Here is a 14381-nt window from a genome sequence, read left to right on the forward strand (position 1 = left end):
ATGATTTTGTTGAATATGTTTTCTGCCCCTTTGAGGTGGTTTTCTTCTCCTTCTTCTATACCTATTGTTTTTAGGTTTGGTCTTTTCATGGTGTCCCATATTTCCTGGATGTTTTGTGTTAAGGATCTGTTGGACTCAAGATTTTCTTTGGTTGATGACTCCATTTCTCCTAGTGTATCTTCAACACCTGAGATTCTCTCTTCCATCTTTTCTATTTTGTTGGTAATGCTTGTATCAGTAGTACCTGACCATTTGCCCAGCTTTTCTATTTCTAGCCTTTCTTCAGATTGTGGTTTTTTTTTATTGTCTCTGTTTCAGTTTTCAACCCTTGCCCTGTTTGCATTGTTTCTTGCAATATTCGGTTTACCTTTTTATCAATTTTTTGCATTTTATGAATTTTTTGGTTTGTTCTCTCTTCCATTTCTTGCATTTTTTGGTTTGCTTTTCTTCCATTTCTTGTATTCTTTGGTTTTTCTTCCATTTCCTGCCTTTTTTGGTTAGTTTCTTCTTCCATTTCTTGCATTTTTTGGTTTGTTTTTCTTCCATTTCTTGCATTTTTTGCTTTGTTTCTTCTTCCATTTCCTGCCTGTTTTGGTTTGTTTTTTCTTCCATTTCTTGCATTTTTGGTTTGTTTTTTCTTTCATGTCTTGCATTTTTTGGTTTGTTTTTTTCATCCATTTCTTTGAGGGGTTTTCCTATATCCTCTTTTAAGGCCTCTATCATTTTCATGAAGGTGGTTTTAAGGTCATTCTCTTCTGCTTCATTTGCATTGGAATGTTGGAGTCTTACTGGTGTGGAGTCTCTAGAATCTGGCGGTGTCATATTTGTTTTTCTGTTGCTGAGTGTGTTTTTGTATTGTCTCTTTCCTGTCTCTTCTTCTGGTGGGTGCAGAAAGAGCCCCTTACCGGTTTGGTGGTTAGGGGACCAGAGTTCCCTTCTGGTGGGTGCTAGCAAGTCCAATAATCTGGTAGTTCTTCTATTCCTTATCCTCGTTCTGGTCCCATGGGTGGAGAAGAAGACCAGGAATCTGGGGTGCTTAGCCTCCCACCTGGTCCCCTGGTTCCTTTGCTGGATCTGCTGGTTTCCTGGTCTTGTTGGTGGGAGAAAAGACCTGGAATCTGGGATGCTTGGCTCACGCTGGGCTTGGAAGCCTTGTGCAGTTCCCAGGTAATCCCCAGGCACTGGAGCACAGTCTAGGATTCAGGGCCTGTTGTATCTTGTCCACAGGAACAGCTGGTCCCCTGGCCTCCCTGGATCTGCTTGATCTTCTGGTTTCCTGGTCTCTTTGGTGGGAGAGATGACCTGGAGTCTGGAGTGTTTGGCTCCCACCGGGATTGGAAGCTCTGTGCAGTTTCCAGGCGATCCCCAGGCACTGGGACAGAGGCCTGTTTTACCTGGTCCCGCCGGAACAGCTGGTCCCTGGTCTCCCTGGGTCCACTGGTTTCCCGCATTTTATTTTTAAGAGGTTGTTTTCCTTTGCTATCCTACTGCAAGGTTTATGTCCCCTCCTTTCCCCTGGCATTCTGACTTCTAAGGGAAATCCATGCCTAACTGTTTAAGACACTACCCGCCAGACTTTCTTCAGATTTACAGAGCCTTGGGCCTCTGAAAACATTTAAAATGGCCCTATTTCAGTTGTTAGCTTGTGCACTGTTATGCAATTTAACTTGATATGTATTTTAAGAACACATAGTAACTAGCACCAGGAAGCAGAGACCCACTGTGTTCCAGTTCTTAAATCACCCACTCATCTCCTGTGCACTCTTGGTGCTTCTGTAGTATTGACCTTCAAGTGGGAAGTGCCCTAAGCTTATTATATTAACAGTCTCACTTCAGAATGAGCTTTTTGTTGTGAGAATTTCACAGAGTCCACTCCTTCAAGGCAGGTATCCCAAAACTATTGACTGAATAAAATTATCCAAAATCCTGCAAGTGACTTGTTCAAGTCTATATGTAGATATTTTAATTTCCTTGAAAGCTTGTTTGGAAGGACATATCAAGGAGCACAGTTACTGTATGTCCTTGAACAAGAGAAGGCCCTGCTATTCTAGGAAAGGTTGTCTGCCTTAATTGACTGAGTGGCTTCTAGAAAGGCCTTCATGGAGCAGTAAGGGAGGAAGGGAACAGCCACGTAGTCAGTCAGCCTGGCAAGCCAACCCCAGTGCTCCGTGGGATGACATATGTAAGACACAGCATCATCATATCTATGTCATCAATGTGATAATTTGTCTATTTCAGGAGAAAGAAGGTTGCCTTGCAGAAGCTCTAATAACAATGATGATGACGATAATAGTGCGTATCAATAACATTAAGTTTCTCTCATGTTTCAAGTCCCCTTCCTAGTCCATCCCCGCCTAGATGTGTGGAATGTAATATACCTTTTTAGTCATCTTACAGAGGCGGCAACAAAGGTTAGCAAGTTTGTCAAGAATAATTTGGGTCTCATTTGCTCCAACTTTTGTTTTTGTGTTAATATAAGCTCGTACTGTGTGTCTCTGACTTGTCTAAAACTTGTCGTGTAGTTCAGGCTGGCCTAGAACTTTCGAGCCTCCTGTCTAAGCCTTCCAAGTGCTGGGGTTACAGGTCTGCAGCACCACATATGACCTTTGTTTGAGCGTTCTTCAAGCATCATTTTCTCCATGATGTGTTTCTTTCCATATAAACTTGATTGTTTACCGTAACAACTCATAGTCATAAGCTTTTGTCAGAATATATCACTTGAAGTTTCCCGGGGAAACTCTGAATTCTGCCCTCATGAGCTCAGGTCTTCGACAAAAACAATACAGTAAAAACATATTAAGATATAGCTATGCATCTGAGCTTTTGTTTGAAAATAAGTCAGTAAATATATATGCGCATGTAGACTGTGAATATCTTCAGGCTCTGCCTTTTCTCACTCTGGCAATTTGTTACCCCAAGGAGTGATTTATTGTTATTATTTTTCATGCATAGTCAAGCAGTTTCATTAAGTTTCCGTATTTATTTCCTAGCCACATGACTCTTCTCATAATCTCCTGATCACACTGTGCACATTCCCGACTACTGCATGTGTGAAGGCCATTCCTCACGGTTATATTCTCCGCTCCTCTTTACTTCCCCGAAGCGTCTCCAAACTTCACGGCTCCTCCCAACTTTCAGATCCTGCACTGGGTCCTCCTTCCCCTCCACACATCTCTGCTACTTAATGGAACCCTTTGGCTATTTGTTTCCTATTTAGATTATATTACCTTGTGCAACGTATCCTTTTCTAAGGGTGGAGAGGAATTTAAGCATTTATGAGTATAAGAAAAAGCATAAGCCCTTGTACATCTTTTTTCCTAGAACAAGCAATTTTTAGCACCTTGTCTGCTTGTTTCTCTCCCCATAATTATGATTATTTTCTGAAGCATTTGTGATTAAGTTGAAGACAAAGCCTTTAGATGGTTTAGCAGCTATTTTTAAAGAAAATCAAATATTCATCTTGTCACTTTAAAAAAATACACTTGAAAATGCTGATTCTTACCTTCTGCTGTGGTTTTGGGTTCCCAGCAAGTCCTTTCTGTCCTTTTTGGTTTCTCATCTCTGCTGGCTTTGCCCATTCCTTCTCTCACATTGTCCATTTTTTCTGCTGGCCACTCATTGTGGGGTGAAATGTTTCCCACGTGCTCACACATTTGAACACTTGGTGCCCATCTGGTGGCATGATTTGGGAAGGTTGTGACACCTTTAGGAATCTGGAGCTTTACTACAGGGAGTGGGTCATTGGGAGTGGCCCTTGAGGGTTAAGCCCAGCCCACTTCCTCTTTCTTCTCTGCTTCCTGATTGTAGACACCATGTGGTCAGCAGTCTCCAGCTCTTGCTAGGATGTTTCCTCTGCCAGGATGAGTTGTGTCTTCTTGAACTGTGAGCCAAAATAAACTCTTGACTTGCTTTCCTCACGAAGTTTGTGACAGAAAGAAGAAACATAATGAACACAGTACTTTAGCTTATCATCATGGTTGTTTTTAAATTCCTCATCTTACTTTTTTAAAAAAATTTTGACATTATATTTTAACTCCAACATTTCTTCTTCTTCTTTCCTCCCTCCAAACCCTCCCATATATCTCTCCTTACACTCCTTCAAATTCACGACCCTCTTCATCATCAATTGTTATTTCATGTGTGCCCGTATCTGTGTGTATACATACATACATCCCCAGATATAACCCGCTGAGTTCATACAATGTTACTTGTATGTGTGTTTTTAGGACTGATCATTTATCGTTGGACAACCTGTTGCTGTGCTCTTCCCCGGGGAGGTCCACTCCTTCTGCCCCCAGCTTTCTTCAGTTCAGCCTTGGCTAGCTAATTCTGAGTGTCTTTGGTTTTACTTAGTCACCTGTTTATTTAATGTTTAGGATAACAACTTGTTTTGGAACCTGAATTTTATGATTTATCTAAGAATTGTTTGCTTAGTATTTCCTTGTCTGAAGGTGGAAGACGTGATTTCCACATTCTTATGTGTGAGACATGGCTACAGTCTAACATAAGCCCAATTTCACCAGTAGACACAATTATGTCCTTTGTAGAATTTTAAAAATGGACCCAGAGCCCAGCAGTATAGTGTGCTTTGTGTTTTATAGCCTTTGTTCTTTTCTTTTCTCGAGACAGGGTTTCTCTGTATTATTTTGGAGCCCGTCCTGGAACTCACTCTGTAGACCAGGCTGGTCTCTAACTCACAGAGATCCCCCCTGCCTCTACCTCGCAAGTGCTGGGATTAAAGGCGTGCACCACTATCACCTGACTCATTCCTTGTTCTTTGTGGTTTTCATTACAATGGTGTCTGAAGAACTTACAATACTTCTTTGTGCAGAATTTGTTAATTGGGGTTGATCTTGCCTTGTACTTTTTGGGACAAGGTCTTGATATCTAGTTCAGGCTGGACTCAAACTTGAAAGTCCCTTTAAAAATTATTATTGCTATTGTAATTATTATTACATATGTGTGTGTGTGCATGTACATGCATGTGTGTGCACACCCATGTGCCCACATACTGTAGCAGCATGTGGAAATAAGAAGACAATGTTGCGGAGTTAGTCCTCTCCTTCCACCATTTTATGAGGTTCAGGGATTGAGCTTGGGTTGCCAGGCTTGTGCAAGAAGCACCTCTATTCACTATGCCTTCTTACCAGCTTCAGACATGCAAGATCTCCTGTCTCCATGCTCGACTGCTGCCATTGTAGCATGTATTATTGTAATGTCCAGAGTTTGCTGCTATGTGTTAATGCTGAAATTCATAATAATGTTTGTTTGAAAGTTAATACTGTTTATGAGATTTTTCTTGTTACCCTCTGCTTATCATGACTGGGAGTACTTGATATCAATTGTCCCACTACTGGTAATGATTAATTATTAGTTGAGGTGGTATCATTTGGTGATGAGAGCTAGCTAGTTAAGGTGGTATCAATCAGGCATCTCTATTACTAGGGTTGTTATTTTCTGTGTTGAAATATTTTGCAGTTATGAAAAATATTTTGTTCTTCATTGAACATGGCTCTGATAGGTTTTTATCCATTTATGATAAATTTTTGCTTTCCTTAATCATGTTGATCATATGAAGTCATGAAAGTTAGGAAACTATTGGCTTTAGTAGTTCACCAGTACTTTATAAATAAGTAAGGGGGTATCCAGGAGGATGGCAACAATTCGAATATTTTTCTAATCCTGCTCCTCTCTTTTCATTGGAAGAAGTGCTTCCTGTAACTTATATTTATGTATTGTTCCAAAAGACCCAGGTAAGCCAGGTGTGGTGGTGTAAATTGGCTGAATGTCAGGCAATGAAATGGTGAAATTGAGGCCAGCTCACTGAAATTGGCTGTGTCTTGAGACAAAATTAAACAAAAATCCATAATACAGTTTGTTATTTCCCATAAAATATTGATCTTTCCAAGAGCATAGTGAGTACTCCTCCTCCTAAATAGTGTAGTCTCAGGGAATGAAGTGTGCGACCACAGGCCTGTCTCTCACTTGATTATATTTTTTTAGGGAAGAATCCTTCTACTTCCTTATGGTCTTACTTTTTTGATGATACCGGTGTTGAGAAGACAGAGCCTTGAGGTTGCCAAGCAAAGCTCCACCAATGGACTGCACTCTTAATGAGCATCATACTCATCCCTAAATCCATGGCTTTGAGTTCAGTGCCTGCAGTAAAAATTGCTTACAAATATTTCATGAATGACCCTGCAGCCATTGGTGTCTGTTTTCACATAGAGATGTAGGGCAGGCTCGCACTTACATGTATTTAAGAGAACCAGTCTGCCTTTTGCAAGTGCGAAAGTCTCAGTAGAGAGTACCCATGTATTTAAGAGAACCAGTCTGACTTTTGCAAGTGGAAAGTCTCAGTAGAGAGTACCCAGCTTTATATTGAGAACGTTCTGTAGTTAGAAGACACATAGGTCCAAGAGTTCTTCCATATGAAGAGGGGTTTTTTTTCTCCTTCCAATTACCCACAGTCAGATTCGAGTAGGGCTGCTTTTATGAATAAAAAGCAAGTTCTCTTTGCGAATCTTTTAATGATCTTAAAAAGTTCACCATCCATTTTAGAACCATTTCTTGTATTTTTAAAACTTCTTTTAATAGTGCACTTAAAAACCTACTTTGATTCAAGATTTTCAAAAGACAGCTTGGTTCACAGTTACAATCTTTCTTTTTTTTAAGCCTCTGCGTCCACATGCATGTAGTTTTTTTCAGCCTTCTAAAGAAAATCACTTATCTACACGGAACATGTTTTGCAGAGGCATCGCTGAACTGTTCCATTATGGTTGCTCAGAGTGACACATGGCTGCACTTCTTTGAAGTACAGAATTACAGTGCACTGTCTTTATGCAGTTCGATCCAGAATAATTACCATCAACCTCCAACTTCTACCTTGTAAGACTTAGAGGGTAACAGAGAATTCATGTGGGCAATAAATTAGGTGTGCAGCCTTCTTCAAAGCCTCTCTTTCTCTCTTCTTTCTAAACTGGAAGTATGAAAAGTTTTCCAGACACCTATTATGTATATATATATACATACACACACATATATATATACATATATATAGCATCTTATCATAAACCTGCCCTCATAAAATACACAGAGATTAAAATGTGTTTGAAGACATCTAGACTTATCCCAGTGACTCAGAATTATTTGACACTATTTCTCTCCCTTACATACTTATTTGAGATGCATTTACCTACATGATTTAATAGAAAAAAATCAGATCCTGAAATATGCGCATACAAACTGTAATAATCTACTTCCCTTACTGTGAGTGTGCAGGGTAGATGATTTGACACTGAAGATTCTTAGATTGCTTGCTCATTGTTCAGTGTATTATTATTATTATTTTTTGCCTGGAGAAAATCTAGCATGGTTATGTCCATCAGCATTTAAATCTTGTTGTGATGTCTTAAATTGTTTGAACAGGGACTGAAGAGATGCTCAGTGGTTAGGAATACTCACCGCTCTTGCAGAGGATCTAGCTTTGGTTGTGTAAGGAGAGACAGGGAGAGCATCCACCCAGGACCAAGAGGGGTAAAGGAAGGACCTAGGGGACCTGTAAAACACTAAAGCCAAAGTAGAGGTGGTAGACTTCTGAGTCCATTCTCATCCTGAAGAGAGTTGTTTACTTGTTTTAAGAAAGCTATTGTTTTTATTTTCTCCACATTTTGCCCTTCTGTGTTTCCTGGACTTTCAGTTCTTTCGAATGAGTTTGGTGACCTCCTCAGCAACCATCAGCACCCGTGTTCAATCTTTACTATGTCTTACAAGAGATATCAGTTAGTGTTAGCTTTGAGCATATAAAACAAAAATGTCATCTTGAAAAATATGAACTCAAACTCTTCATAATTCGGAAACAAGCTTTTATATTTTTTGGGTTAAAATATATTTTATTTTATAAGATCTGTTTTTAGAAAGATAAAAGCTGTATTGTGTTCATTGATATGTATTTAGAACACATGGATGCTATATTTGGGCATGAAATGTCCTAGAAAGGCCCAGTCCTGCTGTGCTGTTGGGATGTCCCTTTTTAAGGAGGAACCTAACTACAGGATAGGTTCCTGGGGACATACCCCATAAGGGATGTTGCAGCTCTAGTGCCTTCCTCCCTGTCAATCATTGTTCAGTTGCCATGAGATGGGCAGACTCTACTGCTCACTCCTGCCGTTGTCCCCTATGCTGCCACAGGCCCATAGCAACAGGGCAAGCAACTGTGCAGGGAGATCTCAGAAACCACATTCCAACCAAATGGTTCCTGCTTAGAAGCTGACTGTCTACAGTAATTTTTCATAGTGAGAAGAAAGCTAACTAGCACAACAGAAGTGTAAAGATTTTGAGGAACATTAAGTCCACAGTACCTTTCATGGTTTTTTTTCTTGTGCATGTTTGTATTTATGACATATAACACTACAGAAATGAACATTTTACACATTCTGGAATTGCAGTCCTTTGTATACAGTTTTAAATCAAATTATGAATGACTGAGATCACTTTACCAAATAACTTTTCATGGTAGTGATATTCCACAATTTATCTATTTATGAATGGTAAATGTTAATATTTTGCATACTTATTTCAAAATGATGCTAATACGAAAAACTTTATAAACAAATCTTTTCCTGTATCTAAGGTGAGATAAAAGGATTCCTATTAAAGCATTTAGTAGTCAAAGTGTGTTAACATTCTAAAGACGTTACTGCATATTCAAAAACCTTCAAGCCAGAGATGGTGGTGGGTGCTTGCAACCTCAGCACTGAAAACCTGAGGCAACAGCAGGACAAGTTCAAGGTCATCCTGGGGTATGTTGTGAGAAGCTTGCCTAAAAATACCATCCAATAAATGCACACATACATAATAACCAACTGCACTCATGCAAAGCTTACACATTGGCCTTTTGACCAATAGTATATGGGACTACCAGGCCCACGTACTGCTTCAACACTGGATGTTATCATTATTTGAAGAGGGCTGTCAATCTACCCCTTGTTTGTGCTATGAAGCAGGGTCTCATGGAGCTTACAGTGGCCTCAAACTTGCTATGTATCCAACGATGGCCTTGAACTCTTGAACCTCATTCCCATCTGTGTCTCCCAGGTGCTGCCTTCCATGCCCACTGATTGTTACTGAGATGGGCAATGGCAGCCTGTCTTTGTCATTACTTCTTGTTTATTTTTTTGCCATGCTAGGAATTGAATAGGAAAGCCTCATACATGCTAGGCACATGTTTTGCCATTAAAATATACCTGTAGTGAAGCTTGTTTAAATTCAGGTGTTATGAGATGGAATACTTTTTATTTTTGTGTGTTGTTTGTGTGAATGTTCATGTATGTTCTTGCATGCGGAGGTCAGGGGTCAGTCTTGGGTGTCCCTACGTCGGTGCTCCTCCTTGTCTTTTGAGGCAAGGTCTCTCACTGAGACTGTGGATTGCTAACTCAGCTAGGTTGGCTGACAATTAAGTCTCTGAGGCCTGCCTGCCTCCAATTCCATAGCCCTGGGATTGCAAGCATATGCCACCACGCTCTGTGATGTGGGTTCTTGGATCAAACTCAGGTCCTCAAGCTTGCATGTCAAGCACTTTATCGGTCGAGCTGTTTCCCCAGCCCAGATTGACAACCTCTGAGTATCTATTATAATGACCGTTAGCGGACATGTGAATAGTGCATAACAGGTATGTGCTGTAGTTGAAACAAACAGCTTTTACCTCAAAGGAATGAAAGGCATGGCTTAATATGGAGCCAAAAATATGAGAGAGCTTGGCCTGGGAACATGCATTACGTCTCCCAAAGCATGATGTTCCAATGTGGATACAGTTTCATGGTATTTTTATAGTGACAGAACAAATATTTGTAGCTGGGTGGTGGTGGCATGTATTCTGGAGACAGAGGGAGGTGGATCTCTTAAGTTTGAAGCCAGCTTGGTCTATGCAGTGAGTTCCATGACAGCCAGGACTGCACAGGGAAACCCTGTAGTGAAAAAACAAAACAAAACAAAAATTTGTAGGAAAATGTTGAGGTTTTCTCAGTTGCCCATTTTCTCTTTCTCCCCCCTTCTGTAGGCCACACGTAAGAAAGGGCAAAATATTTCTATTTGAAAGGTACATAGGAATGAAGGAAGGAAGGAAGGAAGAAAAGGGGGGTTTGTTGTTTGTTTTTACTCAAGGAAGACATTTTGGGGCACATTTACCTGTCTTCATAAGTGTAGGGTCACCAGCACTGGGCATTTTCCTCTTTGTCATAGGATCAGGACAGAATGTTCCAGTGTCCTCACATTTCAGGGTATCTGCAAGCATCTGGAGATGAGGAAGGGAGGCTGGTAAGGATAGATAGCCTTGAGTCACTTCCCTGGCTCTGTTTCTGTTTTCACAAGGTCTTACCTTGTTAGAGAAGGACTTTTAACTCCTGTGAGTATCTGGATGTGCCCTGAGAACTCTCAGGACTAACGTCCCTGTGCTGTGTCATTGTCAGCTTGCTCTTTTATAACAGGGAGCAGGTTTCCATCCAAGATGAAAGAAAAAGGGTCAATATAGAGCTCTGCGTCTTTGGAAGGTCTAGTAATCCCTAGCACAATCACTTCAGGACATTTTCTTTCTGTGTGAATATACAATGCCACCTGATTGAAACAATAGAAAAGGGCATCACATCCTTCAATTTGGCCAATTTCTGACAATAAGAAAAATGCTTTCCAATATCAGATATCAGCCAGGGCAGGTAGCAAATATTCTAACATCCCTGGACATATTAGAAGCTTTCTCCCCCTTCCTCTTTCATCCTCACCTCAACAAAAATAATCTGTAAAGGGACTCCACACAAAATGATAAGCTTTTAATCACTGCCAAGTCCTCAGAAGAGAGTAAAAACAGACGTTGCCCACCCAAGAGCTAAAACCAGTCCTGAATATAGGCAATAAGAGAGTCAACCTGCCTTCCAACAGCAGACAGCCGTGACCACACTAAATGTGGGTGCAAGCCGTGGATCTGTCTGGTCTTATTTTCGGTCCTCACGTTTTAGCCCTGAGCACCAACTTGGCCTATAAACAGTAAAGGAGACAGGAATGCGTCCTCTGTCCAGAAGGAGAGGCTTAATGACTAATACTGTAATAGTGCCACAGGACACTAAACAATTAAAATGTTTCCAGGAAATCACATGCCTTGAGTGCAGTAGTCTGGGTACCGCCTGGAATCCATTGAGGAGCAGTGTGCCAGCGGATCATTAAGTTCGCAGCTTTCCTGGCTCAGCTGTGCATGCGGCAACTCTGCAGGCAAAGTGGAGAGAAACTGAGTTTTCTCTGCCTGGTTATGGCTAAGCCATGAATGAACACAGGTCCTTTTCACCAGTTCTGGCCTGTTCGGCAAAGCGGCAAGCAATGGAGTTCAGATTCTGGCTACAGTGTTTTCGCCAACACAACCAAGTCTTTAGTCCTGTCATACACACACCCATCCCCCAGGTCAGATTATTTTTGGATAATTTTCGGCAGTATGATCGCCCTTTTCAGAGCTGTGGACCAAAGCCAGAGCCTTGCCCTTGACAGACAAGCACTCCAGCACCGAGATAAATTCCTCACATGGCAGTACAAGTTTTTTAAAATTTATTTTCTGACTGAAACCTAAAAACGACAATATTTATGAAGTTCTATGGAATGTTTTGATAAGTGGATGCATTGTGTAATGTTTAAATCAGACTAGACACATCTGTCTCTTCAAATACTTATTTATTCATTACTGATGGTGAAGTAGTAAGAGCCCTTTCTCCTAGCTTTTAAGATACACAACTCTTTATTGATACCTGTGGTCACCCTTTGTGGGACCCTCTTGTGTGCAGCAGTATACAGAGCTTCGTGTCCCGAGTGTAAGTTAGCCTGCTACTATCAACCATTCTCCACCTGTCTAGCAGAACCAATTTTGAAAAAGATTATCTGCTGGAAATCTGATTTTGGAAGAAAAAAATAAAAGGACTTGTACCCCTTTTGCAAGTCAAGTCCTCACAGAAAGGGCTCTGAGACATGAATGAATGCGTTTCCTCTTTTCCACTGCCTTTAGTCAGAGCCTAGGACCTCTTGATAGAAGCTTCTAGAATGAGAGATGTATCTGAGGCCCAGTGGTTGAAGTGGCCCCAGGCTTGGAGCCAGAAACTACAGTGGGAATTTTGGTTTTTTTTCTAGGCCCCTTAAGGGTCGTGCATGGGATTGAAAGGAAATCTGAGCAATTAACAAGAGCAAGTGAGTCTCAGTTTTACCTAAGCCCGGTGTGTAGCTCAGCTTTCGAGTGTGAGGTCCCAGGTTCAAATTCAAGCATTCCATTATAAAGACTTCACAAATATGTTTAATTAGATGTGTGCACTCATAAACATAATATTTTAACTTATTGTATGAGCACATTGTGTGAGTGTGTGAGTGTGTGTGTGCTTGTGAGTGTGTGTGTATGTGTTTTGTGTGTGTGTGTTTGTGAGTGTGTAGATAAGAGGACACTTTTGTGCAGTCAGTTCTCTTCTTCCATGGGGTTCTGAAGTTTGAGCACAGGTTGCCAGCTTATGTGGCAAGTGCCTTTACCCACTGAGACATCTCACTGGCCTGAATATGTACACGCTCATGTAGGCTTGATGGAGAGTGAGTACTTTGGAGGGAAGATGATTGTCTGAGGGTATTAACTAGTGTAGGTAAGTGGGAATTTGGCTCTTTGGCTGGTCTCCTGTGTCCTGTGTCTCTTTTCTCCAGGCATGGCATGGTACCTTCAGAAAGAAGAACTCATGGAGTACTTCAAGAGGAGGAAAATCTTTCTTGGCTGTCTTGCCCTACTTCAGGGGAGAAGAGGCACAGTGCCTGGTGTATGTTTTCCTGTGTCTATTGATTTCTCCGTTGCCCCAATGCCACTTGTAGGTGCAGGGCCCGAAATACTGTGAACTAAAAACAATAACTACGACAACGGAAACATGAACAGACAACAGAGTGTCGTAGAATTAACAGCAAGTCATCATCAGAGGTAAATTGCTGTGAGCACGCAGGAGCATGCTTTCCTTGTCTTTTCTCATTTTAAAAAAGAAGAGGAGGATCCGGCTCAGTGGCAGAGTGTTTGCTTCACATGCTCATGTCTCTGAGTTCCTTCAGGAGTCTAGCAAAAAGGAAAAGAAAAATGGGGATTGTGAGGGAGGTAAATAGCTGGGAGATGGTGCACACTTTTAATCCAACCAACCAAACAAAACCCCCGCAAACACTAACTAATCCAAGAAAATTCTCGCAAAAAAAAAAGAATTGCAGGTTAATTATTCAGAGAAATCAGTCATTACTAATGACAGAATAAATCTGCTAGCTCTTCACAGGCTGGGCAGTGGTGTTCTTTGACAGGAAAAATTGAGAGGACTCTGCTTGATCTTTGGTCCTGAAGTTCTGAAGGCAAGAACACAAAGGGCTGCTATTAACATGGCCTCGGGGAGGAAGGAAGAGAGAGACTGATGTTGAGTTTCCAATATTGCTCTGTCTTCACTAATGCACTGGAAAGGTGGAAAGGAGGAGGGCAAGGAGGGGCCTCTGGAAATCTGCATCTCCCTCCCCACAGAATTCCTTTCCTGTTGTTTTCATCTGGCCCCAAGGCTTTGGAGGGATCAATATAGATACTTTCTAGGGAAGGGAATAAGACAGGAACACGGGCCCCGGTGAAGCACTTAGAATAGTGAATAGTTTTTGACATAGCTCGATGCAGAGGCAAGGTAAAAGTCTCCACGGAGAGAACTGCGACTGTAGTTTGCTGCTCCAGGGGGAAAGGAAAGGAAATGAAGGCTGGGAGGAGAAGGAGCGGAGCCTCCCCTCCCTTTTACTCCTCCTACCTCTGAAGTTCACAGATAGGATGGAGAGTTGAGAATGCAGGAGCTCAGGAAAGCACTTTGCTGTGATGAAAACCATTTTCTACCCCATCATCACTGCAGCAGAGGGCAGTGAAAATGTCTCTGCCTCTATTTTAAATCAAAATTCATTCTTCGGGGCGGCACTTGCTTTCTTTCGTGTTCCGTTTGATGACTGCACTGCTGGCATGGATTCGCAATGGTTACTAAAATATTCGCTGCAAAGAGCTGGTGTGAAACAGCTTCACACACCACTCCTCTTACTCATCTGGATTAACCTTTCTCGGGAAATCGCAGCATTGTAAACACCCCTCAGCATTAAATAAAACACAGCAGTGTGCAGCTTTAAATGATTGCTTCAGCTTTTTTTCTGGCCCAACGCGTGACTTGTTTTATTTAGCAGTTCCTGCATTCCCCACTGTTTAGCAATCAGGCACCGTTGAACGCTTTGCTTCTACTTTCCTTCCCTGGTTTAATGAGGTACGAGATAAAATACTCAGGCCTCCCATTTTTTTTTCTCCCTTGGCAGATCAAGTCATGAATAAGAAT

This window comes from Mesocricetus auratus, unplaced genomic scaffold (assembly GCF_017639785.1).
Source record: "Mesocricetus auratus isolate SY011 unplaced genomic scaffold, BCM_Maur_2.0 Super-Scaffold_100009, whole genome shotgun sequence".
Classification (NCBI taxonomy): Eukaryota; Metazoa; Chordata; class Mammalia; order Rodentia; family Cricetidae; genus Mesocricetus; species Mesocricetus auratus.